The 8895-nt window shown below is 42.1% G+C and overlaps 1 pseudogene; it reads right to left on the bottom strand.

Annotated features, from left to right (window-relative positions):
- Window positions 1-7939: 7939 nt before the first annotated feature.
- Window positions 7940-8040, bottom strand: LOC123602761 (annotated as a pseudogene).
- Window positions 8041-8895: the final 855 nt, after the last annotated feature.

Below are 8895 nucleotides of genomic sequence, written 5' to 3'. Positions count from 1 at the left end.
AGGATATTGGGGTATTCCCTCTTTTTGATCCCAAAGTTTTTCTCCCAAGGTGTGTTTACAGTTTTCTGCATAGACCCACTCTGCCTCTTGATATGAATGTCCTCTGGAATAGCCAGTCACTCCAGGAAGTCCACAGAGTTGGGACAATTTGGGACAGTTGGTAAATTCCCTCTGCACTCACTATTCCACCATTGGGTTATAACCATCCATGTTTAATTTCTTACCCATCACATATCTGCCCCCAAGTGGCTCCCATGGGTATGCTCCATGCCCAAGATTTTAGTATCATAGCAGTGAGGGTGGGGACGGGCACAGGAATGTGGCCTCTCAGTTGGTTTTCCATAACTGTTCAGTTCTGACTTCTACTGGGCAGAGCCAAGAACTGTCTCATGAGCATTTTTTTTTTAGTTTATTTATTTATTTTGTGAAAGAGAGAGAGTGAGAGCAGGGGAGGAGCAGAGAGAGAATGAGAGAGAATCCCAAGTAGGCTCTGTGCTCTCAGTGCAAGAACCCAACATGGGGCTCGAACCCACCAACCATGAGCTCATCACCTGAGCTGAAATCAAGAGTCAGACACTCAACCAACTGAGCCATCCAGGCATCCCTCTCATGAGGATTTTCAATTGGAACCATATCTAGTAAATTCTTATAAACAAAGCATCCTCCATGTGGTACAGATAGACTACAGATAGAAGAAAAATCTTTTCACATTATTCCTACAGTCAGTAGGGCCAATCTTTGTGGCATGGTACCCATTCAGATTTGTTAATCCTTGAGGTTCTGTATCAGTTAGCTATTGCTTTATAACAAACAACCCCAAAACAGTAGCTTAAAACACTGCACATTTATTATTGTACACAAGTCTATTGATCAACTGGGCAGTCTGGCTTTGGATGTATTCAGTTAATACTTTGTGGTCAGGTAGGCAACTCTGTTGGTCTTGTATTGGATCTCTCACATACTTTGGGATCAGTTGGCTGTAGGTTGGTCTAGCATAATCTCAAGTGGGACCATTGGGCTCTCCTTTACACAGTCTCTCATCTTCCAGCAACCTAGCCTGGGCTTGCCCACATGGAGGTGGCAGTGTTCCTAGAGGGAGGTGGAATACAAAGCCTTTTGAGGCCAAGGCATGGAGCATGGCACTCCACATTCTATTTGACCAAGTCGGTCACAAGTTCAACCCAGAGTCAGAGTGGGAGGAGACTACAAAGCTACAGGGAAAATGGTGAATACAGAGAAGCCAATAACTGGGGACATGAATGTAGTTACTTTCCACAGGCTCCATGAGTTTCTCTATGACAGCCAATTACGGTGACAGTGAATTATGCCTGCTTAAATTTTGATTTATAGTAGGATCATTATTCTATATTACATTCCTAGCATTGATTTTTACCAATATATTTTAAACAGGGTCTGAATTTTTTTAATTTTTCATTTTTTAAAAAATTTTTTGGGGCGCCTGGGTGGCTCAGTCAGTTGGGTGACTGACTTCAGCTCAGGTCATGATTTCACGGTTTATGAGTTCGAGCCCCACGTCGGACTCTGTGCTGACAGCTCAAGCCTGGAGCCTGCTTCAGATTCTGTGTCTCCCTCTCTTTCTGCCCCCCCCCCACCCCGCTCATGCTCTGTCTCTCTCTGTCTCAGAAGTAAATAAGCATTTATTTATAAAATAAGCATGAACATTTTTTTAATGTTTATTTATTTTTGAGAGCCAGAGAGAGACAGAGCATGAGCAGGGGAGGGGCAGAGAGAGGGAAACATAGAATCTGAAGTAGGCTTCAGGCTCTGAGATGTCAGCACAGAGTCCAACGTGGGGCTTGAACTCACAAACCGTGAGATCATGACCTGAACCAAATTCAGATGCTTAACTGATTGAGCCACCTAGGTGCCCCACTAATTTTTCTTTTTAATGTTCATTATTTGAGAGAGAGAGACAGAGAGACAGAGAGACAGAGAGACAGAGCACAATCAGGAGAAGGGCAGAGAGAGAGAGAGAGAGAGAGAGAGAGAGAATCCGAAGCAGTCTCCAGGCTCTGAGCTGGACACAGCCTGACACGGGGCTCGAATCCACGCACCACAAAACCATGACCTGAGCTGAAGTCGGACGCCCAACTGACTGAGCCACCCAGGCACCCCATCTGAATCTTTATTATTAGGCTTTACAGGCACCACTCATAAATAGAAAAATTTGAATCCAAAGAACTTTATTCATTAGTAGTTAGAATGCCACTCCAGGCAGCTCACCATCATCCATTTATCATGCAATAAGCTGTGAGTGAAAGAGAACTCAAAAAGCGGCTTAGAATAATTAAATGTAGGGGCGCCTGTGTGGCGCAGTCGGTTAAGCGTCCGACTTCAGCCAGGTCACGATCTCCCGGTCCGGGAGTTCAAGCCCCACGTCAGGCTCTGGGCTGATGGCTCGGAGCCTGGAGCCTGTTTCCGATTCTGTGTCTCCCTCTCTCTCTGCCCCTCCCCCGTTCATGCTCTGTCTCTCTCTGTCCCAAAAATAAATAAATGTTGAAAAAAAATTAAAAAAAAAAGAATAATTAAATGTAATATCTCACAAACCGAGAAATCCAGAGGAGGGCCAGTCGATGCATCTTTTGAAAGGAAGAAGTTGACTTTAGAGGTTCCAAGCAATGTATCCGGATATAACACCCAGAGGAGAAAGAGAGAACAGGTCCTTCCATTCCTGGATCTCTTTCTTAGAGGAGAAGGAACCTCCCCCCCCCCCAAAGAATATCTGATACTAGATATTTTCCCTTTGCACCTCCAGATCCACTTGCCATCTTCTCCAGCTTGCTCCATGCCCTGGGATGGTGGGCTCTATGATGGTATGGATGGGCTCCTTTGCCCATTTTTTGCCAGGTGATGTGGCCAACAGGAATAATTCACAAAAGAATGAAAGGGTGAAGGAGTTAGGTCAAGGTATTTAAACTTCCTTGCCATCTACACTGGGTGACCATGGACTGATGGCATTTCTTCATCAAAGACTGAAGGCCCTGAAAGACTGAAGATAGTCTCCCCTACACATCTGTCCCAGTGGTTCATTAGCTTGAATTAAGTTGCCTGTTTCTGAGCCAAAACATTATAGGAGGGAACAACACTGTAAAATGATTATAGAAAAGGTAATCGAGGTAGAAGATTCATAAATGAAATCTAACATAAGGTAATTGGCATTCCCAATGATGAAATTACAAAAAATGCAATGGGAAAAATATTAAAAGATACAGTATCACAATTTCCAAAATAAGGATCAGCCTTTATTTATATGTAAAAGCTCATAGGTTGAAAAAGCATGCATGTCCTGGAGGAGAGGAGGAATCGCATAAAAAGAGCAAAGTGTCAGTCTGAAAGTACTAGATGTTATGGATACAGAGAGATTCCCATTGGTATTCATGGGGGGATAACTTGTCATATATACAAATAGGATAATGTAATTAATTCATTCATTCAACAAACCTTTTATGCTAGATCCTGTTCAAGACATCTGGGATACATTAGTATACAAACTACTGGTCTCTCCTTTTGGGGAGCTTACAGTCTAGTGGGGACAGAGACCTAACAACCGATATCATGAATAACAAAATTAGATGTTATGTTTATGGGGAAAAAATGTAGAGCAAGTTTGTCGGACTGGGAAAATCAGGGTTGCAATTTTATTTTATTATTTTTTTTTAAATTTTTTTTTCAACGTTTATTTATGTTGGGGACAGAGAGAGACAGAGCATGAACGGGGGAGGGGCAGAGAGAGAGGGAGACACAGAATCAGAAACAGGCTCCAGGCTCTGAGCCATCAGCCCAGAGCCTGACGCGGGGCTCGAACTCCCGGACCGCGAGATCGTGACCTGGCTGAAGTCGGACGCTTAACCGACTGCGCCACCCAGGCGCCCCAAGGGTTGCAATTTTAAATAAAGTGGTAGAGAGGACTTGTTGACAAGTTAGGAGCCCTAACGGTAGTCCATGTTAAACTGTGGCAACAAATCTCCTCAATTCTTCACTGCTTATAACAAGAAAGAGAGATGTTGAGGGGGAAGTTGGAAAGTAGATATGGGGTTAAAGATTGAGGTCTGAATTGGATATAAATTTGGGAGGAGACCTTGGTATATAAATGGTGCTTAACACCACAAATCTGGAGTGAGTACGTTAGAAAAGAGAGGAGTCCAAATCCAGAAGCCTGAAGAGATCAGGGAGGAGAGGGAGACTGAGAGAGACCACTGACACAGGAGGAAGAGCAAAGGAATATGTCCTAGAAGGTCAAGTGCAAAAAAGATTTCCACAAGGAGAGAGTAGTCTGTCAGGTCAATTTTGAAATAAGAATAGTTGAGGTCAATAGATGAGAACTAAGAATTTAAGACTTGGATGTCATGGATGACTTTTTCCATGGATGGCCAAGCTGAGAGACAGGTTGGGATGGGTTTAGGAGGGAATTGAAGTGGAGAAATTGGAGATAAGGAGTATCAACAGGTTTTTTTTTTTTTTTCTGCAAAAGGAACAAAAGTATGAGTGGTAGTTGCCAAGGGAAGTAAGATCAAGATAATGTTTATATGCTTTCAAGAGGGGAGGAATTAACTACATGCCTGTATACTGATAGAAAAGATCCGGTAGGGAGCAAACATCGCTAGAGGAGAGAGGAGGGACTTGCTAGAGCAGAGTCCTTGAGGAGATGAGAGCAGATAGAAAGTGGAGGACAAGTAGGGGATTGGCTTTGGACAGGAGCTTGGCTGGTTCAGAGAACAAGCAGAGCAGGCACTGGGGGGTATATGTGGCAATGATGGGTGGAAATTCCGACTGCCTCCATTTTGCCGAGGAAGTGGGAAACAGACTCATTAGCTGAGACGAGGATGGGGGAGGAGGTGATAGAGGTTTGGCATGTGGCCTCTTCCTCCATCTTCAAAGCTAGCAGGAGAGCATCTCCATCAGTCTCTCTGACCCACACTACTGCCTCCCTGTATCATTTATAAGGACCTTTGTGATTACATTAGGTCTGCCCAGAAAATCCAGTATAGTCTCCCCATCTAAAGATCCTATGTTTAACCACAGCTGCAAAATCCCTTTTGCCATCTAAGGTAACATATTCACAGGCTCTGGGGATTAGGATGTAGATAACTTGTGGGGAGGCATGGTTTTGCCTACCACACCTGGTAAATAATTCAGAGCATCACACTCATATTGAGTATGTTGTGTTTAAAATTTAAAAAGGTTCACAAAGGCTTATGCCTCTTTCTTTCTGGTGGGGGATTTTGAGTTCCAGCAATTTGAGTAACTGATGTCGATATGTTTTATTATTGGTGATTCAAACCTTGACTGCTTAGGTAAAACAGTGTCCATTGGGTTTCTCCACTGTAAGTTCCTTTTTTTTTTTTTTTAATTAATAAATAAATATCTTTTTGAAAAAATAAAAAACAAATAAATATCTCGTGGGAAGGAGCCAAATGCTTTTGACTGGACTGGAGAGCTTAAAGAAAATGAAAAGTACATTGGGGTGCCTGGGTGGCTCAGTCAGTTAAGTGTCTGACTTTGGCTCAGGTCATGATCTCATGATTTGTGAGTTTGAGCCCCCCATCGGGCTCTGTGCTGACAGCTTGGAGCCTGGAGCCTGCTTCAGATTCTGTGTCTCTCTCTCCTCTCTCTCTCAAAAGTAAATAAACTTAAAAACAACTGAAAAAAGAAAAAGAAAATGAAAAGTTCAGGGCATTAAATTCTTGGCTGAAACCACAAAGCACCAAGTAGTTCTCATGCGTAGCTTAAAAGAATTTTTTACCCCAGTAGCTACAGGGTTAGTGCAGCTGAAGATAGGGTCATAACAAATAAATTGAATTCATACTATATCTGGATCTTTTGTGTGAAATTTAGGGCATTGATTGGGAAAGTTTGGGAACCCCAAGAATTCAAATGACAGTGTTTTAAAGAAGTCAGAGAATGCCAAGTATCCTGAACCTCCATATCCCATGCCCACTGAAGCGTGTGTTACCCTTACAAGGGAATGCTTGCTCTCTTCATGTCTGATCCTGACCTTTGCTCACTGACTCCAGACCTAATCTAAAACCCTGTTCCAAGATGCCTCAGAGGAACAAGGGCAAAGTCTGATGCAGAAGAAAACCTCAAGGCCACGCTTTTTGGTTACCCGGTGGTACATATTATATAAGCGAGGCAAAATAAATGCTTAAGTCTTTTTTTAAGTTTATTTATTTACTTTGGGAGAGAGGAAGCACAAGCAAGGGAGGGGCAGAAAAAGAGGGAGAGAGAATCCTAAGCAGGCTCTACACTGTCAGTACAGAGCCCGACACGGGGCTTGAACTCATGAACCATGAGATCATGACCTGAGCTGAAATGAGAGTCGGACGTTTAACTGATCAAGCCACCCAGGTGCCCCAATGCTTAAATCTTTTATTTACCAGTTTTTAGGATAAAGAATTGGCATCTTATCATCTTGAAAATGTGGCCAGCTATTTTTTTTTTTTTTTGAGAGAGAGAGAGCGCACGCGTGTGCACGAGCATGGGGAGGGACAGAGAGAGAGGGAGAGAGAGAATCCCAAGCAGGCTCCACTGTCAGCCCAGAGCCCTACTTGGGGCTCCAGCTGTGAGACATGACCTGAGCCAAAATCAAGAGTCAGTCACTTAACCAACTGAGCCACCCAGGCACCCCTGGCCACTTATTTTTTAAATGTTATTATGATCTCATGGTTCTAAACACATTCGATGGGCTTTAATCCATTGCAAATGTTATTCTTTATTTTCTTTTTCTCTTTCTTTCTTTCTTTCTTTCTTTCTTTCGTGAACTCTACCCCCAATGTGGGACTTGAACTCCACAGCATGCTCTACCAACTGAGCCAGCCAGGGCCTCACAGTTGTTATTCTTATTAAAACTCAGTTGCCCCAGGGGCACCTGGGTGGCTCAGTTGGTTGACATCTGACTCTTGATCTCAGCTCAGATCTTCATCTCAGGGTCATGAGTTCATGCCTTCTTTGGGCGCCATGCTGGGTGTGGAGCCTACTAAAAAACAAAAACAAAACCAAAAAAACTCAACTACTCCAACTTTGGCCTCTTCACAGTCAGAGTGGCATCTGAGACCTTTGAGCATGACCCTACCAGTCTTTGATAATAGCTTTTTGCTATCTGGTGTGACAAGATATCCCTGGCTCCAGACATTTCTGGATCAAAGATTATGTACCTTTTACATTTGAATTTTGATGAAGTCCAATTTATCATTGTTTTCTTTTATAGATTGTGTTTTTGGTGTCATACCTAAGAAAATTGTCCCAATCTAAAACTAATGTCATATATGTCAGTTATACTTCAGTAGTAATTTGCAAAAAGATAATCATCCCTAAGATCAAAATTATGTCCTGTTTTCTTTTTAGAATTTTCATAGTTTAAACACTTAAGCTATCTGTTCCATGTTCCACATGTCTGCAGTCTAGATAACATTTTGTATCAGAAACATACACAGGGTTTTAATTACAGTATAAAAATATTATTTTTATGATTTAAAAAAATGAAATGTTATCGGGGCTTCTGGATGCCTCAGTCGGTTAGGTGTCTGACTTTGGCTCATGTCATGATTTCATGGTTCGTGAGTTCGAGCCCCGTGTCGGGCTCTGTGCTGACAGCTCAGAGCCTGGAGTCTGTTTCAGATTCTGTGTCTCCCTCTCCCTCTCTCTCTCTCTCTCTGCCCCTCCCCTGCTTGTACTCTCTCTCTCTCTCTTTCTCTCAAAAATAAATAAACATTAAAAAAATTTTTTTGAAAGAAAATGTTCTTGATTTGATTTTTGTTTAGTTTTTTTAATTCATCTATTCATTTTTTTAGTGATCTCTATATGCAACATGGGGCTCAAACTCACAACCCTGAGATCAAGAGTGGCATGCTTTTTTGATTGAGCCATCCAGGCGCCCCTGATATTATTTATTTATTTATTTATTTATTTATTTATTTATTTAAATATGGAACGCTTCACGAATTTGCATGCCATCCAGGAGCCATGCTAATCTTCTCTGTATCGTTCCAATTTTAGTATATGTGCTGCCGAAGTGAGCACTTTATTTTTAATTACACAAATGACACAGGAGAATAAACTGTACAAAAACAGCAAAAGTACAGAGTAGAAAGTGAAAAGTCACCCTTGCATCCATTGTTATTCATTCATTCAAGAAATCTGGGTTAGCTCCCCATTCACGTATTACTTCCATAATTCAAGATTCATTAGTCTACATACAAAAACGCTGTATTCAGTATGCTGTGGACGTATTATGGCAATAACTTTACCACCTTCCCATAGCTGCATTCTCTTTTTCCAAAGGCAATAAAATGAAAATCTTTGTATCAAGACATAGACGTTGTACATGGAGAAGGTAACTCAGAGAATGCAGATTCTGGAGACAGAAGAACCATATCTTGTTGCTCTCCAAGACTAAAATGAGAAGGCTTTCTAGTGGTGCTGATGTCTTTCAGATGCATTAAAAAGAAAACTAACGTTGTAAGACAAGTCAGGGGCTTCCTCCTTAATGTCTGCGCTTCCTAAAGATGTTGTAAGGGTTTAGTTGTGTGTTTTTAAATCTGATTTCAAATGGTCATTGATGTGAAATGTTGGGATTTGGGACTGAATGGTCAAGAAAGAATTCTTGAGATGTCTTCGGTGCAAAAAGGTGGTTTTATTAAAGCATGGGGATGGGACCTGTGGGCACAAAGAGCTGCACTGGGGTTGTGAGGAGCGACTGGTTATATACTTTCAAGTTGGGAGGGGGTTAGGGTTAGCAGAAGTCTCTAAGGAATTTGGAAACAAGGTTTCCAGGACCTTGAGGGGCTAGCTGTTGTTAGGAAAAGGTCATTTATTACTGTCTAATAAAACCTTGGTCATGAGACCCTTCAGATGTGGATCAGTGGGCCATATGCT

Source organism: Leopardus geoffroyi, chromosome D1, assembly GCF_018350155.1.
Source record: "Leopardus geoffroyi isolate Oge1 chromosome D1, O.geoffroyi_Oge1_pat1.0, whole genome shotgun sequence".
Lineage (NCBI taxonomy): Eukaryota > Metazoa > Chordata > Mammalia > Carnivora > Felidae > Leopardus > Leopardus geoffroyi.
This window is presented reverse-complemented; position numbering and strand designations above follow the sequence as displayed.